Source organism: Ambystoma mexicanum, chromosome 11, assembly GCF_040938575.1.
Source record: "Ambystoma mexicanum isolate Mex_15411 chromosome 11, UKY_AmexF1_1, whole genome shotgun sequence".
In the NCBI taxonomy this organism is placed as follows: Eukaryota; Metazoa; Chordata; class Amphibia; order Caudata; family Ambystomatidae; genus Ambystoma; species Ambystoma mexicanum.
Window position 1 is genome coordinate 1207415963 of NC_090934.1, and position 26522 is coordinate 1207442484.

Here is a 26522-nt window from a genome sequence, read left to right on the forward strand (position 1 = left end):
AATCTTCCAGTGTTGGGGCACTCCAGAAGTGGACCTCTTTGCAACATCGGTCAAAAAACACTTCCTCTGTACGCCTCCAGAAATGGACTGGGAGCCTCCTCTCTGGGGGATGCTCTCGAGATTGCCTGGCACAATATGAGGGCCTATGCTTTTCTGCCCCTGCCTCTCATTCATCGGACAATTTGCAAACTGAGGAACACGGTGAACTGTTCTCTTCTGCATATAGCTCTCTGGTGGCCAGCCAGGTTCTGGTTTTCAGAGCTTCAGCATCTGTCGGTATGTGCGCTGATCAGCCTTCCATTGGTTCCTGACCTGCTTCCCCAGAGAGATCGGCAGCTGAGGCACCCCTCCCCACAATCGTTCAGCTTGGCGGCATGGTGCCTGAGTTCAGATCTCTAGAACATCTCAACCTTTCTGCTGATAACATGCTTATTATTCAGGCAGCCAGCCTCGACGAGTTCTCAATACAGGAGCAAATGGCTTTGCTTCTGACACTGGTGCTTAGCCAAACAATTGGACCCCAGGGGGGCTACGTTCGACATGCTGCAGTCCTTCGTCTCATCTAGCGGAGTCGGGCATTCATGTCCTTTAATGCAGGACTTATCTTTCAACTGTTGCCGCCTACTTATCCACGGACCAGTGATCTTTTTCACTGTCAAATCCAGTGGTGAAAAGGCACTTTGTGGGTCTAATGCGTCTTTACCCCACTGTTTGCAAACCACATCCGACATGGGATCTGAATGTGGTCCTTACGGCATTGTGCCAGAAGCTTTTTGAACCAATGGCTACGGTGGATCTTAAGCACCTTTCATGGAAAGTGTCCTTCTTGGTGTAAAAACTGGTAGGGGGTGTCTGTACTTCCGCTCTCTATATGGTAGAGGAGAGGCACAGACGACCCCAGCCAAGATTCTCTATAAGGTAGCAATGGACGAGCAATCAAGGCCTAGCTTCTCAGGAGGTGATGCAGGCTGGTTCTTAAGTACAGTGTAGTCCCTGACACCCCAACAAAGGAATGTCCACACACTGTATTACTGAAAACACAGTCTTTATATAATTAATATTCAAAGGTATGTACACGATCACAACAACACACTTTGTACTCGGAAGTCAAGAATTATAAATATATACAATTCTAAAGTGGTACCACTAATGTTATCGAATCTCATTAAAGTGCATTAACTGTACGGTTAAAATGTCACACAGATCAATAACGAGTAAACCAGCAATAGAGATGGGAAGGAACGCAAGGAGGTTGAAACAATAGGCAGAATACTGGCCCCGTACCCTAGACACAGTTCTGTGTGGAGATCCCCCCACCTGGGCAACCTGTAAAATAAAGATATATCGCACAAGCCCAGTCCATAAGTCTCACTTCTTCCTATTAAGTTTTTACCCCCCCAATGTACCTGGTGGAGTAGAGTTCTCCGACGATGCGCCGACCAATCCTTCTTGAGTGCCTCTCTTTCAGGCGGGAGCCACGGATCGTCGAGAGGTGTCAGGGAACTGGGCGTTCGGTGTCGGGGAATCGACGGCCCTTCTTGAGTGCCCTCCCTTTAAGGCAGGAGTCATGGTCCTCGAACGTCCGACGGTGAACAGGGTGAACTATGTCAGGGAAGTGGCCGCTTCGTTCCTAGCGGTGCTCGTCGACAGAGCGTTGGCGTCCTGCAAGGAAGAGGCGAGCGGGGCACCTCGGTGACAATAGTTATGGACCGCAAAGAGATGATGAAGAACTGTGGCCCAGCAAGGGCGTCGAGTCGTCGGCGTCTCTGCGGTCTGTAGGTGGCAGGAAACCCACCGGTGGATGCTCTTCGGCGCTTCAGTGGTCGGGCCTTCTCCAGCGGGAGACAAGCGGATGACTATGCAGACGAGAGCGTCCAATGATCAATGGAAGTTCTTAGGCAAACGGGAGCACGGCGGCTCCGGTTGGCGACGGTGGTCGTCGACAGTGGCGGACAACAGTCCGAGTGCTTCTCCTTGGAGTTCCGCAGCAGTCCCCGTATCGGGTCGGCAGCCTGTCGAAGGTCTGTCTACCAGGGAGTGTTGGCAAAGATCAGCTGTGCACGATGGTCCCTCATAGCTCGGGAAGAGGGCGCCTTACCAGGTCCTCTCTGGGTCAGTCCTTGGAGGCACAACAGCTTTCAGATTGTGAAGGAGAGCAACAGCAATTCTTCTCGTCCAGCAGGGCTTCAAGGTCAAGCGTCAGTTAATCCGGTTACTCGTTGTAGTGGACTTCAGCTTCTGAACATGATTCCTAGCAGTGAGAGGTCCCCAGATATACTGTTGATCTCCCATTCATTCTGCTGGGTCACACTCAAGCATCCAATCACGACTACGGGCATTCATGCAGGAAGGCAGCCAATCAGGCACACAAGGTATTCAGGCCATTCACTTCTCTCCAGACACTCACAACAAGTTATGTGTATTGGGACAAGTACCGAGCCATTCAACACTCCAAGCTGCATTCATACCGGTTTCGGGCAGGGTTGTCTCAGTCATTGTGTCAACCACCAGATACTGGACACCCACAACACAGAATGTATATTTGCCACACACTCTATTCACCCAGGTCCCACCCACAGGAGGTACCCACAACATACATCACCGGGAAGGCTCCAGCTAGTCTGACTGGGCCTTCACAACAACACCATATATGGCACTTCCATCCAACAGCCAGTCAGGGGGGAAGGGACAGAGTCAGGGCTTCCCAGGACTTTGGGAAAACAAGGTAATGGGTAATAGAAAGCAAGAGGCCACCGGGGCCATCTTGTTTTCCATCAGGAATCAACTGATCCCAATGGCAGGGCCGGGGTATCCCAAAATAGAGGATACTCCGCGCACCTGTCAAATTCAGCATGGAGCTGCCACCAGCCCATACCCTGCTCTGTGGGCCACCCACAGGTGCCCAAAAACATAGACTAGGGGCACAGGGTTATACCCCCACCCATGGGTGCCATAAGGGTATCCCACGGGTCCGTTCACCAAACCAAAAGAAAGAGAGCTGCACCACCAGGAGTCCCACATGAACTCCTGTGCGGAAAACACGACAGAACACACGATAAAAAGCAGTAAAGGACAAGGATACAGAGGCCCTGTCCCTCCGATGCATTTCCAGCATCACAGTCGCCCCCCCCCCAGACTGAGGTGGAGGGTGCCTAATCTCCCACGGGATAGACACCCTCATCCAGACGGTCAACATACCTTCTGGAAAGGTCATCTGCATTATCGTGACTCTTGCCTGGTCTGTGCTCTATGGTGAAGTCTAGCCCTTGCAGGCTAATGGACCACCTGAGCAGTTCTCACCCTTCATCTGCATAAGCCACTTTAGGGGCTTATGATCCGTTTGGACCTTGAAGGTAGACCTCGTAAGGTAGGGCCTAAAACGCCTAAGGCTCCAAACTATAATAAAACATTCCTTTTCAACAGTAGCCCACCTAAGTTCTCTACCCTTGAGTTGTCTAGTGATGAATATGATAGGATGTTCTCTCCCTTTGTCATCTAACTGGGACAAGACAGCTCCAATTCCGGTGTCGCAGGCATCCGTCTGGACGATAAAGGGTCGGCTGTAGTCGGGCGCACACAACACGGGTGCCCTACACAGACTTTCTTTCAAGCCTTTAAAGGCCCTCTGACAGTCTTCAGTCCAATTGACCTTTCTAGGCTGCTTGGGTGATGTCAGTGGTGCAGCTATGGTTCCATAGTCCGCCATGAAATTGCGATAGTACCCAGTGAGACCCAAAAAGGCTCTCACCTGGGTTTGAGTAGTGGGAGTCTCCCAGTCCTGTACATCCCGTACCTTACTGGGGAGAGGTTGGATTTGACCCCCTCCTACCTCATGACCAAGATATGTGACTTTCCCCTGAGCTATCTGGCACTTGGTGGCCTTGATAGTGAGGTTAGCCCTCTTTAAGGCCTGCAACACTCTACCCAGATGAGTCAAGTGCTCTTCCCAAGTGGAACTGTAGACAGCAATGTCGTCTAAATAAGCCACACTAAAGGCTTCCAGCCCACTGAGAGCATGATTGACCAATCTCTGTAAGGTGGCAGAGGCATTCTTCAACCCAAAAGGCATGACCCTAAACTGGTAGAGTCCCTCTGGTGTAGAGAACGCTGTATTATCCTTGGCATGGTCCGTCAGAGCTATTTGCCAATAGCCTGAGGTGAGGTCAAAGGTGCTCACAAATTTGGCAGCACCTATGGTGTCCACGAGCTCATCAGCCCTGGGCAATGGGTGCGCGTCAGTTTTGGTGACGGCATTGACTCCTCGGTAGTCCACACAGAACCTCCAATCCTTGGTACCGGCCTGGGAACTTGCCTTGGGGACAAGGACCACTGGACTGGACTGGACCACTGGTTGAGGGTTCAATAACACCCAGATCCAACATTTTGGCGACCTCAGCCTGGATGTGGTTCTTAACCGTATCTGACATTCGGTAGCTCCTGCTCTTGACAGGCACGCTGTCACCAGTGTCAATCTCGTGCTTACACCATGGTGTAAGACCTGGCGTCAGCGAAAACAGAGAGGCATACTGCTGGAGCAAAGTCCTGCAGGCCCTCTGCTACTTGGTTGTCAAATCTGGAGAGAGCTGTACTCCCTCCACTGAGCCATCCTGAGGGTTGCTATACAGCAAATCAGGAAGGGGCTCACGCTCATCCTCCTCTTGCTCTGAAGCCAGCAAGAGACATGAGACTTCTGCTCGACTGTGGAACGGCTTGAGCCTATTAACATGGAATACCTGAGGGGCTACCCCTGGGATTCCCATGTCAACCAGATAATTGACCTTGCCCATCTTGGAGACTACCCGGAAGGGTCCAGTCCATTTATCTGCCAATGCCCGAGGCTTGGTAGGCTCCATCACGAGAACCTCCTGTCTCGGAGTCCACTCCAGTTGCGATGCTTTAAGGTCATGCCAGTATTTGTTCAATTCCTGGCTGGCCTTGAGATTCGCCGTTGCTTGTCCCATCATCTGTGTCATCCTCCGTCTGAGGCCTAACACATAGTCCCCCACTTGCTTGGCGGGACCGGGAGGGGTGGCTTCCAAAACTTCTCTGATCAAGGCGAGGGGCCCCCTCACGGGATGTCCAAAGAGCAACTCAAAGCGGCTGAAACCGACACCCTCTTGAGGTACCTCTCGCAGCAAACAGCAGGCATGGCAGGAGGAGATCCCTTTTCCTCCTTAGGGGCTCTTCCAAAGCACCTGGCATGCCCTTGAGAGTTTTATTAAATCTATCAACCAAACCATTGGTCTGGGGGTGGTAAGAAGTGGAGAACTTGTAGGTTAGCCCGCATTCTTTCCACATGGTTTTCATGTAACTAGACATGAAGTTGGATCCTCGGTCAGAGACAACCTCCTTGGGGAATCCAACATGGGTGAAAATGCCCAGGAGGGCCAGGGCAACCAACTTGGCAGTAACAGTCCGAAGGGGTATAGCCTTAGGGTACCTGGTGGCATGATCTACCAAAACCAGGATGAACCGATGTCCACCTGACGTGGAAGGGTCAAGGGGACCGACAATGTCGATGCCCACCATCTCAAATGGTGTGCCAACCACTGGCATGGCTGCAGTGGGGCAATGACACTGCCTCCAGTCTTGCCAGGCAACTGACAAGTTGGGCAGGTCCAGCAGTGGGACTCCACTTCTACTCCCATCCGGGGCCAGTAGAAATGGGCAGAGAGCCTCTGCCTAGTCTTCTTGGTACCAAGATGACCAGCCAAGGGCACCTCATGCGCCAACTGCAGTAGGAAGGGCCTGTAAACCTGGGGTACCACCAACCTCTTGAGGGCACCAGGTTCGGGCTTAGTGGGCTCACTAACGAGGAGCTCACCCTCCCAATAAATCTGGAAAGTCCTAGGCACTTCGCCTTGTGCCTGGGACAGGGCCTGTTTCCTCAGACCCTCGAGAGAGGGACACTCTCTCTGTCCTTTACAGAAGTCTGCCCGGGAGGGTCCCCCTTCAGCTAATAAGCATTGAAGATCTGGATGATCCTCCGGGTCGAGAACCTCTCCCACAGGAGAGTCTTCTGGCTCTTCTCCCACAGGAGTTGAGAAGGGGTTTACCACTAAACCCAGCCCGTCCGGAGCATGGATCCCAATGGGTGCTGTTGGAACAGCAGGAAGAGAAGGGGCTCCCTCCACAGAGGTGGGCTTCTTGCTCTTCCTTCGTCGTGCCTTAGGCTGTGCCTTCGGCTCGGGTACCTGACTCACAGCCAGACCTGGTGTCACCTGTGACCTAGTGACCGCAGCATCAGTCATAGGAAGACCATCCGCAATCAATCCCAACTCGACTAGATCGTTACCTAACATAATGTTAGCAGGGACGTTGTCCTGAACCAGGACAGGAAGCTTTGCTGTCTTGTCTCCAATTACGAGTGTGACTCGGGCTACAGGCGATAATTTGGGAGGCCCACCAGCTAACCTGGTGGTTCTCTGAGGAGCATCTACATAGTCCTGTGGCTTGAGCGGGGTCCTGTCCACCACTGTCATGCTTATCCCAGTGTCTCTCAAACCAGTAGAAGGCTGGCCATTCAGGAGGACACTTCTCAAAAATCTATGGGTGTTCTGTGGGATAGTCGCCAGTACTTCCGCGTACTGGTCCCAGGCCCCAAGGGACACTAAGGAAATCTCTACGGGAGCACCAAAGGTGATCCCTGTAGAGGAGGGGAGGACAGTGGCCTCCACCTCAGACATGGGGTAAGGGTAGGTCAGGCTGACAGCCTGTACACGAGTGCCTTACCTTTACACTTGGAGTCACCCCTTTTGTGGTCCAGAGCCCCACAGTCCCAGCAAGTGCCGGGAGTGCGGGGTACGGTACTGGAACCACCGGGAGCCTGCTTTGCAGCAGGTGGACCACTACACTTATTCCCATCCACAGATGACTTATCCCCACTAGAATTTTGGGTCTTAGGAGAGGGGGGTTAGGTTTATTCGACGGTGACTGCTTTTGGGACTCCTCAGCTTTCTGAGAGGCCCACTTTTCTTTGTCCTTTTCTTTCCCACTGGAGTCCTTAGGGGACACCAGGTGGGAGACCCACTTGTCAGCCAACTTAGCCAGCTTAAAGGGATCCAAAAGGTTCTGGTCAGCAATATACTGACGCAGCTCCGGTGAACAGGCTTCAGAAAAATGCTCAAAAAACAACAGGTGGGACAATTCAACAAAAGTTTTTACCTTGTAACCGTCGATCCACCACATCATATTCATGTGCGCAGCACTCACCCAGTAAACCCAAGACACATTCTCTCTTTTCTTAAAATCCCTGAAAATTGTAAGGTATTGGGTAGGTGTCTTGCCAAACTTGGCAATCAAAGCAGATTTCATACACTCATACTGACCCCTTTCTTCCACACTCAGCTTCAGAGTACAGTCATATCCAGTTTGAGGCACTCTGCTTAGCAAACACTTAGCCCAATCTCTTTTGTCAACATCATGAATAGCACAAGCCATTTCAAACGCTTCAATCCATTGGAGGATATCAGAACCCTCCGAAAACACACCAACCAAATCCTTCATAAATTTAGTGGCTGGGGACCTGACACTATCACTGGGTTTCGCTGATGTCTCCACTCATGCTTTCTCTAGCTGGATTCTCTGACATTCAGTGTCCTTGTCTTTGAGTTCAAGATCCCTATTCTTGAGTTCCACTTGTTGCGCCAGGTCCTCTTTCTTAAACTCAGCATCTATTTCCAACTTGCGATATTCAAAGGCCAATTTCATCCTTAATAACTCATGCTCCAAGGAATTGCTGGGGTTTGGAACAGAGGCAGCAGGAATGGCGGCATTCCCAGAAACAGATTCAGTAGAAACCCCAGGGGCAGAGTCCTCATTGGTTGCATTCCCCCCCTCATCAAGAGTTTCACCATCGGTCTGGTAGTCCACCAGGGCAGCTATCCGCTCAGCCCTAGACTTATCCACAAAGTCTAACTCCCTGGCTTCACAAGCACTCTGGAGAGCCTCTAAGCTCATCCAAGTCAATTTACCATTCGCAATAGACTCCATTGCTTGTAATGCAGTTATTTTGTACACACCCAAACCTTAATCGAATAAAGTGTGGATATTTTGTAAGTGGCACGGTTATACACTGAGTCTTAAAACCATAAGCATCCCACCGCTGCCACCAGTGGTAAAGACTGGTAGGGGGTGTCTGTACTTCCGCTCTCTATATGGTAGAGGAGAGGCACAGAAGACCCCAGCCAAGATATTCTATAAGGTAGCAATGGACGAGCAATCAAGGCCTAGCTTCTCAGGAGGTGATGCAGGCTGCATCTTAAGTACACTGCAGTCCCCGAACCCCCACAAAGGAATGTCCACACACTGTATTACTGAAAATACAGTCTTTATATAATTAATATTCAAAGGTATGTACACAATCACAACAACGCACTTTGTACTAGGAAGTCAAGAATGATAAATATATACAATTCTAAAGTGGTACAACTAATGTTATCAAATCTCATTAAAGTGCATCAACTGTACAGTTAAAATGTCACACAGATCAATAACGAGTAAACCAGCAATAGAGATAGGAAGGAACGCAAGGAGGTTGAAACAATAGGCAGAATACTGGCCCCAACCCTAGACACAGTTCTGTGGGGAGATCCCCCCCCCACCTGGGCAACCTGTAAAATAAAGATATATCGCACAAGCCCAGTCCATATGTTCAATAGTCTCACTTCTTCCTATTAAGGTTTTACCCCCCCAATGTACCTGGTGGAGTAGAGTTCTCCGACGATGCGCCGACCGATCCTTCTTGAGTACCTCCATTTCAGGCGGGAGCCACGGATCGTGGAGAGGTGTCGGGGAACTGGGCGTCCAGTGTCGGGGAATCGACGGCCCTTCTTGAGTGCCCTCCCTTTAAGGCAGGAGTCATGGGTCGTCGAACGTCCGACGGTGAACAGGGTGAACTATGGCAGGGAAGTGGCTGCTTTGTTCCTAGCGGTGCTTGTCGACGACAGAGCATTGGCGTCCTGCAAGGAAGAGGTGTGCGGGGCACCTCAGTGACAATAGTTCTGGACCGCAAAAAGATGATGAAGAACTGTGGCCCAGCAAGGGCGTCGAGTTGTCAGCGTCTCTGCGGTCTGTAGGTGGCCGGAAACCCACCGGTGGATGCTCCTCGGCGCGTCGTCGGTCGGGCCTTCTCCAGTGGGAGACAAGCAGATGACGATGCAGACGAGAGCGTCCGATGATCAATGGAAGTTCTTAGGTAAACGGGAGCACGGCGGCACCGGTCAGCGACGGCGGTCGTCGACAGTGGCGGACAACAGTCTGAGTGCTTCTCCTTGGAGTTCCGCAGCAGTCCCCGTATCGGGTCGGCAGCCTGTCGAAGGTCTGTCTACCAGGGAGCGTTGGCAAAGATCAGCTGTGCATGATGGTCCCTCGTAGCTCTGGAAGAGGGCGCCTTACCAGGTCCTCTCTGGGTCAGTCCTTGGAGGCACAGCAGCTTTCAGATTGTGAAGGAGAGCAACAGCAATTCTTCTCGTCCAGCAGGGCTTCTTCAAGGTCAAGCGTCAGTTAATCCAGTTACTCGTCGTAGTGGACTTCAGCTTCTGAAAACGATTCCTAGCAGTGAGAGGTCCCCTGATATACTGTTGATCTCCCATTCATTCCGCTGGGTCACACTCAAGCATCCAATCACGACTACAGGCATTCATGCAGGCAGGCAGCCAATCGGGCACACGAGGTATTCAGGCTATTCACTTCTCTCCAGACACTCACAACAAGTTATGTGTATTGGGACAAGTACCGAGCCATTCAACACTCCAAGCTGCATTCATACCGGTTTCGGGCAGGGTTGTCTCAGTCATTGTGTCAACCACCAGATACTAGACATCCACAACACAGAATGTATATTCGCCACACTCTATTTACACAGGTCCCACCCACAGGAGGTACCCACAACATACATCACCGGGAAGGCTCCAGCTAGTCTGACTGGGCCTTCACAACAACACCATATATGGCACTTCCATCCAACAGCCAGTCAGGGGGAAGGGACAGAGTCAGGGCTTCCCAGCACTTTGGGAAAACAAGGTAATGGGTAATAGAAAGCAAGAGGCTACCGGGGCCATCTTGTTTTCCATCAGGAATCGACTGATCCCAATGGCAGTGCCGGGGTATCCCAAAATGGAGGATACTCCGCGCACCTGTCAAATTCAGCATGGAGCTGCCACCAGCCCATACCCTGCTCTGTGGGCCACCCACACATGCCCAAAATCATACACTAGGGGCACAGGGTTGTACCCCCACCCATGGGTGCCATAAGGGTATCCCACGGGTCCGTTCACCAAACCAAAAGAAAGAGAGCTGCACTGCCAGGAGTCACACATGAACTCCTGCGCGGAAAACACAACAGAACACCTGATAAAAAGCAGTAAAGGACAAGGATACGGAGGCCCTGTCCCTCCGATGCATTTCCAGCATCACACTTTGTCTCTGTGACTTCAGCAAGAAGTGTGAGTGAGCTCCAGGCTATGTCGGTGGAGCATCCCTTCTTGGTTTTCCACAAGGATAAGGTTGTCTTGAGGATAAATCCTTCTTTCCTATCGAAAGTGGTCTCAGATTTTCATCTAAATCAGTCAATCTCCTTGGCCGTCTTCTTCCCAAACCTGGCTTCGGAAGCCGAAAGGGTTTTGCATTGCCTGGATATTAGAAGAACTCTTAAGTTCTATCTGGACAGAACTTCTGAATTTAGGAGTTCTTCTCAACTACTGGTAACCTTTGGTAATCCACAGGGTAAACCGGCCTCCAAAGCAACCATCTCCAGATGGGTGGCTGCCTGTATTATGAAGCCTTACACTGTTCAGGGCCTCCAACCTCCTAAAGAGGTTCACGCACACCTGGTACGGGGCAAAGCAGCTGCAGCTGCTTTTCAGATGTACGTCTCCTGGGAGACCATCGCAAAAGGGGCTACATGGGCCTCTTCATCGGCTTTTTGTAAACACTACTGTTTGGATCTGAGCTCCAGAGCTGATGCTCAGTTTGGCGAGGCTGTGCTCAAAAACCTTTTTCAGCAAGGAGTTTTCCATTCACCCGTAATTCCTATGAGGAGTGCTTGGGAATCTCCCATAAGTCTGAATGAAAGGAGACGGGACGTAGGAGTATAATAGTTACTCATCTTAGTGACTACCTTAATCCTAGTCCATAGTCCCCTTTCCTCCATATGCCCACCCTCCGTCCCCTCTAATAAGGTTCCTCAGTTATTGCTTAAAAGCGATAGAAAAGGACTGATGGGAGATGCGCTGGGCTGAGCTAAGGAGGGTGGGGTTATGGCCGTGTGCTGTACCCCGCATAAAAAGAGAGGAAGGACACATTTTTGGAAAAATGTGATGCTTTTTACAAAGTTCTCCGGTTCCGTCCCACAGGACGGAGGAATGTCCCATAAGTATGGAGGAAAGGGGACTATGGACTATGAGTAAGGTAGTCACTACGGTGAGTAACTTTATTATTCTACTGCAGGAGACTTACTTCCTGAGTTTTAGCATCTTTGGTCTGGGTGTTCTCTTCCAGAGCACTTCTACCCATCTGGTGTGCTCTAGTAGCTTCCATACTCTATCTTTAATTCATTGACCTCCTGGAGGGCCAGTTTTCTTCTTTCTAACTCGGTTTTTAATTGGCTTACTTCCTGGCCTAAGGCGTCTCTCTCCTGACTTAGGGTGCCTCTCTGTTCAGCCAGGTCATCCCTTTGTTTTTTTAATACATTAGATATCTGGTGCTCCTCTTCAAATTCTGTTTGAGAGTGTAAGTCTCTCATAATATATTATTTTTCTTTCAAGGTTTCTATCTGGTTTTGTCGGGTAACCACCTGCTCTATGCAGGCTCTATTATACTGTAATTGTTGTGCTAGCTTGTGTTGACTCTGGTTCAGAGAGATAACTGTCATGATGCCTACCCCCGGAGCATCAGGCCAGGCCCAGCACCCCGGAAGCGGGCATCATGCCCTCGGGTAAAAGCCCAGCGGCCCCTTATAGGGACTCTTTGGACTCACTCGGGCGTGGCCAGGGAAGGATACATACCTAGTTGGGGAAGGATACATACCTGGGACTTCTTTTGTAGCATATTTAAGCCACGCCCAGACAGCAGCTCATGCTTCGCGTTGTTCTGCTTCTTGCAGCTTAACGCTCACTGTGTCTGCTCCTGCTCCTGGACTACAGCCACGCCCGTCTTGAACCTGGAAGACCTGCAAGGAAGGAAGAGAAGAGAAAGGTGAAAACCAAGGATTATTTCAAGCTTCTTACCTGCATCCGGAATCTTCTCGCCAGCATCTCTGAAAGAAGACTTCAATTTAAAAGCATCGCGTTGTTCGCTGCAGCACCACGCTTCACTCACCTGTCCTGTCCTCGAGACAGCTCCCGGCTCCATCGCGGCTGTCAGCATCGGATGCCACATCTCTGCACCTAGGGAAGAGAGGAAGAAACAAAAGGTGAGCAGAAGGACACACAGAAGGAAAGCCTGATTAACAGCCATAATACTTACCGGCTTTTCTTCCACATTTCGGGTCGGTGCCCCATTGGCAGGTACCGTACCCCGGCCCCTATGGGGAAAGGACTAGAGACATTTCAGAGGAATGATAAGGACATCTAGAGGGATCTCCCTCATTACTACTCACCTCGGCAGGTTAACCCCTCGACGCATCGCCTTCATTCTGCACCTGAAATAAAGGACAGATCACAGGTGAGGAAGAAAGCATAAAGGGCGCCTCACTTGAACTTTGAACTTTCATACTTACGGCGCATCTCTCAGGAAAGTCAAGTGGATTTTGCCAGCGCCATTCTGAAAACCAGTGAAGTAACTGGACGAACGCACGCCCCTGCACCAGAAGCAGGATGGAGAGTTCAACCTTCCAAACCATAAGGTGAGCTTAAACCGGGTTTGGAGGAATAGAGAGGAACGGAGGGGGGAAGGGTGGAGCTAGCACACCATTCTGCAGACTGTTAATCCCCTTTCTCATCTGCAGAAGGATATTCCTACGGGCCAAGGAAGCACGATTAGGAGGTCCTGTCCAATCGGTGTTCTGGGTCCTGTGCATCACGCTAGAAGAGGCCGCAGTAATCCAGACTAGATCAGCGCCCCCGTGGGAACCAGGTGGGCATTACAATAACCCTTTCCTGACACTCCTTTTTCAGTGCCAGTAATTGGGTGTCTTGCTCTGCATTCTCTTTCTGTAGGAGAGGCAGGTCTTCTTTTAATTTTGTGGCATACTGTCTAGATTCTGCCTCTAATTCTTGGCTCTTCAGTAGCCTTTGTTCTGCAGAGTCTAGATCATTCTGGATTCTCTCTAGTAATTCAACCTGATTCTGTGCCAGAACTGTTTTCAGCATGCTTTTTCCACATCACTCCTATATGGAGGTATAGTTAGGCCCCAATTCTGGCAATTTTACTCTGCTCCTCCTTAACTTTTGGAGCCATGTACAATTCACTAAGCTTGGTGTAATGGACCCTTGTCCTGCCATGTATGCAGGTCCATGGCAGCCAGACATGTTCATTCTGTTTTGGCCACTCACCCCTGACAAAAAGCTTGCGCAGGGTGTGCTCCCTAGCTATTTCGATTTCTACAGGAACGGCCATTTTGGAACTATCAATTTCTTTATTAATTATTTTGGGGTTGATTTTACTTTTATTTTTACAAACAGGCCTGGTTTTGGAGTATTTCATTTGGGAGGCGCTTGTACAGTGTAGAACAGTACAAAAACCAAGCAAGGTGTCACTACCCTGCATGTTAGTCTGCTGTGTTAGACGGTCACGGGTGGTAACTCAAACTCAAAATCCCAGACAAGCCTCCAAATCTGTTAAGTATTTCAGTCAGGTGATACACCCTGGTCTCAGCCTAGTATGCAGCGTACAGCTGAAATGCTTATTTTATTATGTCTATAGGTTCAATATTCTGAGTCAAATACCACTCATGTCACACCCCTTTTTAAAATACCCAAGGTCACAATGGACCAGGAATCAGGCTGGTTGGTAAAGCTAATATGTATTTATTTATTTAAAATCCAAATCAAACATATGCTTTTTAATAGGGAGCAGCAATCACCAATGTGGTGACAATAACGGATAATAAGGTAGGTAAGGAGGATTATTACACTTTTACCAACATAGAATATAAAACATCAGAGAAAAGAACACTTTTGGCTTGTTGAAAAGATGGCACTTAAGTTAGGATCTAAGCTCCTGCAATATTCCTTAACCCACAAGTAAGCAATTCTGAATAGATATAAGGAAGCAGCAGGTAATCAGGAATGATAAACAGAATTTGAATACCACCTTCCCTCCCCAAACAAGAGAGAAAAATGGGTTTGGAAACTTACACTTTACAATGACATTCGAAATGGCTGTGTAAAACAATGAATGTGTGGAAAAATCCTTAGATCAATACAATTTTCTAAGCGTGCAACATTGGAAAGATGCTAACAATCATGAGCTATAGTTTGAGCAAAAGTAAACACTTTGAATCTGAATGAAGATCGGAAATCATTCTTATTTAGAGTGCTGTATTTAGGTTGGGAGGTAGCTATGGGTCTTAGGCACAATCCAGAGTTGAAATGAAGTCTCTAGCTATTGCATTGAATAAGTAATGCAATGTTGAATGAGAGGCATTTTTGGAAAATAATGGCGCGAAAAAGAAAACAAATCAGTTTTACAAGGATAGTTATCTCTACACTAGGGCATTCAGACTAGGTTACCAGATTGAAATGCAGTAAGCTCTAGAGTTGATTTGTGGAACCAACCCCAGCACCTCCGTGTCTGCCCTGACGGACCCAATCCGATTACCCGAAGGAGGATTGAGGGTTTAGGATTTCACAAGACACAATTATTAAAAGAAGTTATCACTAGTGCAAGGAATCAAAGGCAAGGTTTCAAGAATGGTTGTGACAATAATACCGGTTCTTAAGGTAAGGATAGGATGACTTGGAGATTGGGATGGAACTAAACAAGTCAAGGTATGCTATGATTTTCTATGCTTCCTATTAATACTTACAGTCCACTTTAATTTAAGATTTTGGACCATCAAGGGTTCTGGTCATCGCACAGATCAGGTCTAACCAAGGACAGCAGGGCACATCTGGTGGGATAGGGTCAGGTGGGCTGTTCTGGTCAACAGACTGCTCTGGACGGAGACTGCACTGGACTGCACAGGATACTGGAGACTGTGGGATGGAGAGTTTGCAGCAAGCATGCATTTAGTAGTAGGAAGCTAGACTGGACCAAGATGCTTCCCTTGAGTTTTGGGATGTGTTTCAGAATTTGAGGCCTAGCTGAAAAAGGAGTTCAGTAATGATGAGGCCTTAGCTTTTTAAGGGAAATCAGGAATCAGAAATCGGGAACAAGGATGGAGAAATCCGGAACAGGGCACCACGCAGAAAATCGGGAAGAAGTCAGGAATCGGTCTGTGTGATGTGAGGTTCCCTGATTTATCATGCCAAATGACATCAATAACGTATATGGCAGGGGGCAGTCTTACTGTCCACCCCCATAATGCTAGGATTGGGCAAAAGCATTCTCTCCGCCTTGCTTTTTTGCTGATTGGATGACAGAAAAGGGTGTCATGTTTATGGGGTGATTTTTACAATGTCTGGAAACCTCCCAAAGCTATTGTGACCCAAATCTAATTTTCCCACAAATACATATTTATGTAGTTATGACCTCTAAGAAAATTAGATGCACAGGTTACATATTTTGTGGGTTACATTTCAAACCAACTCCCAAATCTGTAGGACCTGATTTAGTCTTTCTATGACATTTTGGCAATTTCAACCATGAACGATTTGGCCTAACATTTTCCAATTTTATACATAGATGCACAATTACCCCTGGGATATGTGTACACAATGTTATGTTTGCAACATTAATACTTTCCTCACAATCGGTCATTCTTCATAACTTCTGTTCCTTATGCAGTACTGAGTCCTACCAAGTCTTCAAATGAACAGCATAAAAATTTGATTTAAAACAACCAACTTTCAGATTTTTCCTCATTCTTGTGGCAAAGTTTAATGTCTTTAAAGTTCAGTTACACACCAAATGTCACTTGTCAGTTTTTTTTCTTTTCCCCAAGTGTAAGCAAAAGTCAATCCCCTTGAAGTTGAATGAGGGGCCTCTCCCTTGTGAGTGAAGCTTCCTGCCCCTCCCACTGGAAGGGTGAGTGTCTTAGCCTGCTATTGTCTTAGCCTGGGGCAAAGACAAACGTCTAATGTGACTTGAAAAGTCCCACTGTCCTGGGGATTCAAAGCCTCCAATCTAGCAATTAGCCTTTTCCTGTTCCAGCAGTTGAGGTGTCACCCTTTCTCAGGGCTAGCAACTGGCAGAGCAGATTTTTTTTTTTAAATATAGTTTACCAACTTATCCTGGGTTTAGCTTTGATTTTCACATTTTAAATCTTGACTTTAAACCTATAGGATTAAAACAGTTTATAGGTGGATTTTTAACAGTAGCAAATCCTTTTACATTTCTTAAATAATCAAGCCTTTACACAATAATATACTTTAAAAATAGGCGATTTTGCTCTTCATTCAGGAAAAAACACATTAAACTTATTTCTTTATATTCGGTTTTCATCTGCAGCAAATACACATTTTAGTCAGCTTTAGTCCTTTCCTTGACTTCTGGAGTTATTTTCAGCATGGATAAATGTATCAACCACTGTTTACAGTTTTTCTCTGGGCAGCTGATTCCTGATACTTTTTGCAAAGAAATAGCCGCGTTTCATGTGGAAAATGAAAAACAAAGTCTCTGGGTTGCTTTTTCAAAGATACTTTTGGTATGTGCTGTCATTCAAATGAGGGCCGGTTCCTCTCACCCTCAAGACTGATCCTGGGCATTACAGGGCCCTTTAATCACAGTGGTTCAGTAGAAATGATGAGTTTAGCACCAAAACAGCACTTTTTAAGGTTGAAAAGCTGACATTTTGGGTTTACAGCAAAGTAATGGTGCTTCTTTCCTTAGCTCAATGTAAAACGTTGCAAAGCACACTGTCATACTCTTGTAGTGAGTACTATGTTCCTCCCCTCCTGAAATGTGTGTTGGCAGGGTGGTGCAACCATTTTATGGTTATTGCAAAGCACAGTTTAGGGATCTGGATGTGCATCCATTTTGTGCTGTTTCTGTCATCAAAGCAGCAAAGTGGTGTAACATAGCTCAGCTGAGTGGGTCAAAATATCCCACAAGGTCAAACCCCAGAAAAAGTAGAAGCTGAGGTCCATTACCTTATACACTTGCTTTACACCTTGTGCTTCTCAATCAACAGGAAGATGTTGAATTTGATTTTCATAGGCTTCCTCTGTGACACCTGGCTGCCAAAGCCTTTCCAGCTACCAAGAGGATAACAGACATTCAGCAGACCTGTTATTTGTTTCTTTCCTCTGACAACACCACAGCGTGGTGGTTCCAGAGGCTGCTGGGATTGATGGCATCCTGCTTACAAGCAGTCACTCTGGTCAGGTTGAACATGCAGAGGACCCAGCTAACGGTGTGAGTTACCCTGCCGCAGGGTTTAGATCCTCAATCGCAACCGATTAAAATTCCGTAAGACTTGCACCAGGACTTGCTTTGGTGAGCAGACTTTCAGAATCTAATACACAGGCTTCCTTTCCAAGACCTTCATCTCAGGTGATTGTCACACCAGGGTTTGGGGACAATATTGAACAACTCACATATTTGACCTGTGGATGGCAGAGGACTGCACCCAGCAAATCAACTACCTGGAACTTAAAGCAATTTTCTTGGTGTCGAAAGACTTTCTTCCCAATATTCATGGCAAGGTGGTATCAATACAGTCAGACAACGTCATCTCAATGTCCTACATCAACAAACAAGGGGGGGACATGGTCTCCTCCTCTCATTCTCATTGGAATTGTGGGAATGGGCGATTTGTCACAACATATGGCTTCAGGCATCCACCCACAGGGTACGTCAAACACAGAAGCTAGTGAACCTAGCCAAACAGACTCCAATATCCATGCCAATTTGCCAGGACTTGCTGACTATGGAAGAGGGAAGAATTCATCATCTCTACCCACAATCACCAAACTTGACAGCATGGAATTTGAGGTCGGGTCCCTAGGCCACCTAGGGCCCTCTGACGACGACATGCACATTTTGCATTCAGCTCAAAAGGATTCCACCGGATTGCAGTATTAAAGCAAGTAGCTTAGATTCTGCCACTGGTCCCTTGGGAAGCACAAGTGTCCTTTAACTGCTTCACTAGACAATGTCCTTTCTTTTATCTCTCATCTAGCCACTTCAGGAAATAAACCTGAAACCAGCAGAGCTTGTCAGCTCTTGTGGCCTATCTTATTTCAGACTATCAATGTTTCTTGCTTGCAAACAGGGTGGTAAAGTGGCACTTTCATGGTCTGCGCTGTTTGTCCCCAGTAGTCAAACCACTTCACTGCAAATGGGAGTAAAGCATAATTCTAACAGCGTTGTACCACAAACCGTTTGAACCAATGGCCTCTGCAGGCATCAGGCTGTTATACTGGAGGACGGCATACCTAGTAGCAACAACCTCAGCCAGACGAATATGTGAGAAACAGGATCTAGTGGCTGACAAGCCTGTAGAGAAGGAGCCAAGTACCCCCATCTCCACCACCTCACCCATATTTCCTATATGTTGTGATCCAGAGTGGGAGACACGAGCAAAACCATTGAACATACTGATACCAAGGAGATTCCTGGAAGCAAGGTTCCCATTGAGAAAACCATACCTGCATACGAGACAGTATGATGGCCATTTGAATAAAATCCCAGAAGAAACAGGACAGCTGAATGGAAGAGAATAATGGTGACATCATGTGAAGGGTGGAATTATAGTCGGAGACAGGCAAGTGCTAAAACAATATTTATTCTGGCTTAAGGCAGCAGATGCTGAAGGAATAACTATTAAGTCCTCCCGGTTAGCTTCACCGGTGTCTTGTCCTCCTGTAGTACAACGGCGTTAGGCCTGGCTTGGTCCTATCTCGAGCCGCTGTCCGGATAGGCCCACCACTCTGGTTCGCTCTCCTCTCTCCTCCCCGTGTCCTGTGTAATGAGAACAACCCATTAGTCTCCCTGGGCGCTCTTTTATCACAGCTGGAGGTATCAAGCCCCCACCAATCACTGAGGGGTTGAGTTAACCCCCTTCTCATTGGTTCCTGGGACATGGTCCCACCTCTCTTAAGGGTTGCCATCCCAGTGTGTCGCTCTTCCCGATCCCCTGGTGGTGGAGGGCGGTGGTGTTGGCCCCGTTCCCCTGGTGGTGGAGGGCGGTGGTGTTGGCCATGCGGTTGTGGCTGCGACGCGTAGGGACGCATCCTGATGCTGGGCCTTCCCCCCCTGCAACGTGCAGCTCCGGCAGCGCCATGAGCAGCACGGGGCCGGCGAGCCGGGCGCTGCTCCCCCGTATCCCGGCGCCGTCGTGAACACTGCTCCCCCCCCCCCCGGACTGGGGCGAACAGGTGAGTGCCGAGCAGCCCCGCCGCGGCTGCACATAGCGGCTTCTTCCGCGGCCCTGCCGTGGCCACCCGTAGCGGTTTTAGCCGCGCGGCTAACCTCCGCGGGTTTCCCTTTCCCCTCTCTTGCCGCGGACATGGCAGCGCCTCCCGACTCGTGCGGGCCGGCTACACGCCGCGGCCGCCGCGGCACCAGCCGAGGCGCTGCTGCTTCACACATCCCCACCCCAATCCCAGGCCGTTCGGGCCAGGGTGAACACCTAGACAGATAGTCAGCCACCAGCTGAAACCTGGCAGGCCTGTGCAATGTGACGAAATCAAATGGCTGAAGGGAGAGAAACCAGCGGAGGACCCTCTGGTTCCTGTCCTTATGTTGGGCCAGCCACTGGAGGGGTGCATGGTCGGTGTACAGAGTGAACCGGCGACCCAACAGATAGTACCGGAGCGAGTCAACAGCCCACTTGATGGCCAAACACTCCTTCTCAATGGTTGAGTAAGCCGCTTCATGGGGCAACAATTTCCGACTGATGAAGCACACCGGTTGCAGGTCCTCCCCATTCCTCTGCGATAACACAGCTCCCAGGCCCTGGTTTGAGGCGTCCGTTTGTAAAAAGAAATGTTTCTGGAAGTCCGGGCAACAGAGGACCGGGTTGGACGTGATCCATTGTTTTAGGTGTGCTATGGCGATCAAGGCCTTCGGGTCGTTGGTCAGGTTGGGATTCCCCTTGAGCCTCAATGCGTCCGTCAAGGGAGCGGCTATCGAGGAGAAGTCAGGGATAAATCTTCTGTAATACCCGATCAATCCCAGGAAAGCTCGTATTTGTTTCCTGTTGGTGGGAGTCGGTATATCTTGGATAGCCTGTGTTTTGGACAACTGCGGTTTCAGCACTCCCCCACCCACTATGTGGCCCAGATATTTGGTTTCATTGGTTCCCATCGTAGTCTTCCTGGGGTTGATATGTAGCCCTGCCTTCTGTAAATCAGCCACTACTTGTTCTAGATGGTTCAGATGCGATTCCCAGGATTGGCTGTATACCACAATATCGTCCAGGTAGGCAGCAGCGTATCCAGTATGCAGTCTCAGTATGATGTCCATCAATCTCTGGAATGTGGCGGGAGCCCCGTGGAGACCAAAGGGTAGGACTTTATACTGATATAAGCCTTGTGGGGTGGAAAAGGCAGTTTTCTCCCTGTCCTGGGAGCGAAGGGGTATTTGCCAATAGCCCTTGGTTAAATCGAGAGTGCTTAAGAAACTGGCTGCTCCAAGGCCCTCCAGGAGTTCGTCCATCCGAGGCATCGGATAGGCTTCGTATCGGGACACCGCGTTCAATTGTCTGTAGTCCATACAGAAACGAACCGAGCCATCCGGCTTAGGGACAAGCACTATGGGTGATGACCAAACGCTGACCGAAGGCTCGATGATATCCATCCTTAGCATCTCGTCCACTTCGGAATTGATGATGGTTCGCCTGGCTTCGGGTATCCGGTAGGGTCTAAGCCTCACAGGTGGTCCGGGATCTGTTTTGATAATATGCTCAAGAACATCGGTTCTTCCAGGTAAGGCGGAAAAGGCGTCGGCATAAGGGGACAACCGGTTCCTGATGTCCGTCTTCATTTCGAGGGTTAGGGTGTCTCCCCAATTGACTGAATTCAGGGTATCAGGAACGGTGTTCAGGATCTCGTCCGGTTTGGCTTCCTCGATACATACAAAGGCGCCCAGAAGAGGCTCATTCCATTTTTTTAGAAGGTTGATATGATAGACCTTTTCAGGGGTGGTACGATCAGGCTGGTGTACCCGGTAGGTTACTGGGCTTAGTACCTCAGTGACCTCGTACGGCCCTCTCCATCTAGCCAACAGTTTATTGGTGCTGGTAGGCAGGAGTACCAATACCTGGTCCCCTGGGTTAAAGGTTCTCATACGGCTCCCCTTGTTATAGTTTCTTTCTTGAGTTGTTTGGGCACGTCCAAGGTTATCTTGGGCCAGTGTACATAGTGCGGTTAGGTGTTCCTTTAATTCCTCTGTATACTCAGTTAAAGACACTTCTTCTGTGGATTCCCATTCCTCTTTAACCAGGTCTAGTATTGTTCGAGGTTGTCTCCCAAACAAGAGCTCGAAGGGAGAGAAACCGGTGGACGACTGGGGGGTGTCTCTTAACACCATTAACACCAGGGGGATCACCCGATCCCAGTTTTTTCCGTCTGGTCCCGTCACCCTTCTTAGCATCTTCTTGATTGTTTGATTATAACGTTCTACCAGCCCATCAGTCTGGGGATGATATACTGAGGTTCTCAACTGGTTGATCTGGAACTGTCCACATACTTGTTTTAGGAGGGTCGACATAAAATTGGTCCCCTGGTCGGTGATTATCTCGGAGGGAATCCCCACTCGGGCAAAGAATGGAATTAGCTGGTCGCATAACAACCGGGCCGACGTTCCCTTTAGGGGAAAGGCCTCGGGGTATCGAGTAGCGTAGTCGACTACGACCAGTAAGTATCTATAACCACGGCTGGCTGGTTCCAGGGGTCCCACTATGTCCATGCCGATCCTCTGGAATGGGATTGAAATGAGGGGCATTTTCTGTAGTGGTGCCCTTGCGGGTAGAACCCCGCTAGTCAATTGGCAGGTGGGGCAGTTCTTGCAGTGTTGGGCGACCTCCCCATAAATGCCGGGCCAGTAAAACCTCTTTAGTAGGTTTTGTTGGGTTTTAAGAGAGGCCATGTGACCTCCACAGGGATGGTTGTGGGCCAGTTGTAGCACTATAAGTCGGTGGCTCTTTGGTAGCACCAGTTGTTCCTTCATGGCGTCGTCGTCACCCTTATACCTTCGGTATAGGAGACCTTGTCGCAGTAGAAACCCTGGGCCTCTGGCTATGTTGGGTTCCCCTTCCCGGGCGGCCCTTTCTCTGGCCACTCGTAGGGTGGGGTCAGTTAGGGTCTCCCCCCTTATGGTGTCGTCGTTGCCTTCTAGCTTCAAGTCGATAGGCCGGGTCATATAACTGGCCTGACACCATGCCATCCGGGTCCTCCTCTTTCGCCCAGGTGGGGGTTCCTGGGAGACGGGGTCGGTTCCTGCAACATCGGATTTGGACGGGGACTGCCCTTCCCTTGTATCCCTTAATGTCTGACCGAAACCGGGGAGGTCGGTCCCAATTACCACCGGGGTTGGGAGACAAGGTAGGACGGCAACCCTCAAGGGAGAGGAGGTTTCATTTAAGTCAATCACTACATCCTTCATCGGATAACATTTGGTGTCCCCATGAATGCATCGGATAGGTACGGTTACGTTAGGTAAGCAGGAAGTGTTACTCACGGTTGGTGATATGGCGGTCTGCCTGCTGCCGCTGTCCAAAAGTGCACGTGATGGTCTGCCGTCGACTCGAATGTCCACCACATATGGTCCTGGGACGCCGTTCTCGTCTATCGGGGTCAGATAGCCGATGTCCATGGGTTCGACTGTTCTTCTCCTGGGACAAAACCGGGCTATGTGGCCCCACTCGTTGCACTCATAGCACTGCGGTTGCTTGTAACCAGGGGTCGGTGCTGGGGCCTTCTCCTCGCTTCCTGGTCTCTTGTCTTCGGGTCTCCTGTTGTTCTCATCGGAAGGTCTCCATCTTATGGGTAAGGCTCGGTTACCCCTAATCATATGGGGGTCGGATATCGGGATGGCGATGCGGGCTGATACCCCTGTAGCTGGTAGTCGGAAGTGGCCTGCCTTCTGGTATGCCGATGCAATATCCACAGCCTCGGTCAGGGTGGGTTGATGGTGCTGCCTAACCCATTTCTGCATCTGGCCGGGCAGGGCTTCGACAAATTGTTCCAGAATGATTTTATCGATTAGGGGTTGGTTAGCGGGGTTTGGAGCCAACAACCACTTCTCTGCTAGGTCCTTTATCCTATAGTATAGCTGGCGTGGATTCTCCCCGGTCCTGAGCCTGGTTTCCCTCAGTCGGATCCGGTAGGCCTCGTCGTCCAGGCCTAAGCGGTCTAGTACGGCAGCCTTGATCTCCCCGTACGGCGTGTTGCCGTTGGGGTTTACCGCCTGATAGGCGCCCTGCATCACCCCGGACAGTAGGGGGGCGACGTACTGACCCCACCGGTCAGGAGGCCACTGTGCGTTTCTGGCTATACGTTCAAAACTAGTAAAGAAGAAGGCGGGATCCTCTCCGTCCTTATACTTTTGTAGGAGGGCCGAGGGCACCAGTGGTTGATTTCTAGTGCTGGCCACTGCATCGGTGAGACGGGACATGGCCTCATGCTGGTTGTCCTGTGTGGTGGTCAATATAGAGCCCTGCAGCTGTATGGCTTGTTGAAAGGCTTGCCGATCCGCAGCTGCTTGTTGTGACTGCAGTTGTACCATTTGTTGCAATTGTTGTTGGCCCTCAGACAGGGTCTTTATCAACGACTCCATAGCGCTGTCTAAAAATACCACCTTCGTCGCCAGTGTGAAGGGTGGAATTATAGTCGGAGACAGGCAAGTGCTAAAACAATATTTATTCTGGCTTAAGGCAGCAGATGCTGAAGGAATAACTATTAAGTCCTCCCGGTTAGCTTCACCGGTGTCTTGTCCTCCTGTAGTACAACGGCGTTAGGCCTGGCTTGGTCCTATCTCGAGCCGCTGTCCGGATAGGCCCACCACTCTGGTTCGCTCTCCTCTCTCCTCCCCGTGTCCTGTGTAATGAGAACAACCCATTAGTCTCCCTGGGCGCTCTTATCACAGCTGGAGGTATCAAGCCCCCACCAATCACTGAGGGGTTGAGTTAACCCCCTTCTCATTGGTTCCTGGGACATGGTCCCACCTCTCTTAAGGGTTGCCATCCCAGTGTGTCGCTCTTCCCGATCCCCTGGTGGTGGAGGGCGGTGGTGTTGGCCCCGTTCCCCTGGTGGTGGAGGGCGGTGGTGTTGGCCATGCGGTTGTGGCCGTGACGCGTAGGGACGCATCCTAATGCTGGGCCTTCCCCCCCTGCAACATGCAGCTCCGGCAGCGCCATGAGCAGCACGGGGCCGGCGAGCCGGGCGCTGCTCCCCCGTATCCCGGCGCCGTCGTGAACACTGCTCCCCCCCCCCCGGACTGGGGCGAACAGGTGAGTGCCGAGCGGCCCCGCCGCGGCTGCACATAGCGGCTTCTTCCGCGGCCCTGCCGTGGCCACCCGTAGCGGTTTTAGCCGCGCGGCTAACCTCCGCGGGTTTCCCTTTCCCCTCTCTTGCCGCGGACATGGCAGCGCCTCCCGACTCGTGCGGGCCGGCTACACGCCGCGGCCGCTGCGGCACCAGCCGAGGCGCTGCTGCTTCACACATCACCATCACACGAAGAAAGCTGACGTACATAGAAAAGATGCAGAGACAAGAGAATGAAGATATTCTATCAGGTATCAAGAATGCATCAAAGATAAGTGACCTCTTGGGATCAAGATGAAGAAACTTATGCTACAGAACAGATGAAGATATCAACTCATTTTGCACGTGTACATATGCAAAGAAACACAAGCAGATGAAATATTCTTGAGGCTTATAGTGAATAGATTGCGGCATGCACCAATGTATACCTATATAGGAGCAAATGAAGAATGGATGTTTCCATTGTATTATAGCAAAGCTGGACTAAAAAAGGAAGGCCTCTTTTCCAGTGTGTCACAGGTAAAAACAATTGAATGAATTAACGGAAGTGAAGCTCAGAAATGCAATGCTGGATTTGCACAAAGAAGCCAACGTCTTATCAGGCTGTGGTGAGCAGACATTGGATACAAATCGTGTGAAAGAACGAAACTCCTGTTCAGAAGACTCTGACAAAAACAAGGAAGTCATCACAGGTCTTTTAGAAAATAGTATTTTAAATGCACTAGAGCTCGATTTTGTGGTTTTCAGTCACGTGGAAGGATGAAGTTGAACAAACATGAGGACCACACCTACGCATGAGACGAAAGCGTGCATTCACTCCCCTGAATTCTCCAGAGCAAAATAACACTCCCAAGTACAAGTTCAAAGTCTTAATTGACAGCAGACCACTGAGGTGACAATAGATAATATGCTAATTGGTGGGAAGCTATGGTTAAAGACTAGCTCACCAGCTCCTGGAAGACCAGCCTGCATGCTTCTAACGTAGGTGGAAAAGTACTGACATAGGTTAGAGTGCCAACCAATTGTAGTGGGCCTAGTGATTAAGGATCCTATAGTTTGTGTAACCAATGGGACGTTGTGCATTTAGTGACGTTCATTGTGACATATTTAAGGGGAGGGTTTAGTACCCCACCTGCTCTTAAGATACCTATCACTTTTCTTCACTCTCTTAGACTAGTATGATATGATATCATATACTTGGAGATTTCTTTAGAACCAATCACAATTGCCACTAGGTTTCTGTAGTTTGCCACGTATGTCGACGTTAGTAAATATGTAGGTTGACGTCACCTATGACGAGTTTTTGTTATAAAAGAGCTTTTTTCAATATGCATTCAGAAGTTTTGTGCTGAGACATCTGTTGATCTCCCTGTTTTAGATAATTGATATTAAAACAGTTATCCTTTTGCCAACTACTTGAGTCGTTTCAATTATTGATGTTTGAGTAACTTCTGCATCCCTGTTCATCTCAAGGGTATTGCTACCTCATCTTAAAGGGCTGGAATCTCCTAGTTCAAGCCTTTTACAACCTTTCATTGTGACAAGGTAATGCTATGCATTAACCTGTCATTCCTTCCTGAAATAGTATCGGAGTTCCACATCAACCAGGAGACTTGTCTCTCGGTATTCTTTCCAAATTCAACCTTGGAGTCAGAAAGAATCCTTCATGGACTGGATGTCCGGTGGGCCTTGAAGTTTTACTTAGTCATGAACAAGGAGTTCATAAGAAATCCCCCCAGCTCTTTGTCAAGTTTGGAGGCATGAATAAGGGTTTCTCTGCCACGAAAAGCAATTATTGCCAGATGGATTGTGATGGTGATTCTAGAAAGCTATACTCTGCAACATTCAAAGGGACTTCACACCTGCCGCGTCAGAGCAAAAGCAGCCTCCGTTGCATTTAAAAGACAGGTCCCCTCAGACAGTATCGCAAAGGCTGTGACTTCGGCCTCGCCTTCAGCCTTTTGCAGGCACTATTGCTTGGGCATAAGTTTG

General features: G+C 49.4%; 1 protein-coding gene across 1 annotated transcript in view; it reads left to right on the forward strand.

Annotated features, from left to right (window-relative positions):
• LINGO1 (leucine rich repeat and Ig domain containing 1) overlaps positions 1 to 26522 on the forward strand; it is a 6683609-nt gene that overhangs the window by 119472 nt on the left and 6537615 nt on the right. The gene's annotated exons all lie outside the window — the stretch shown is intronic.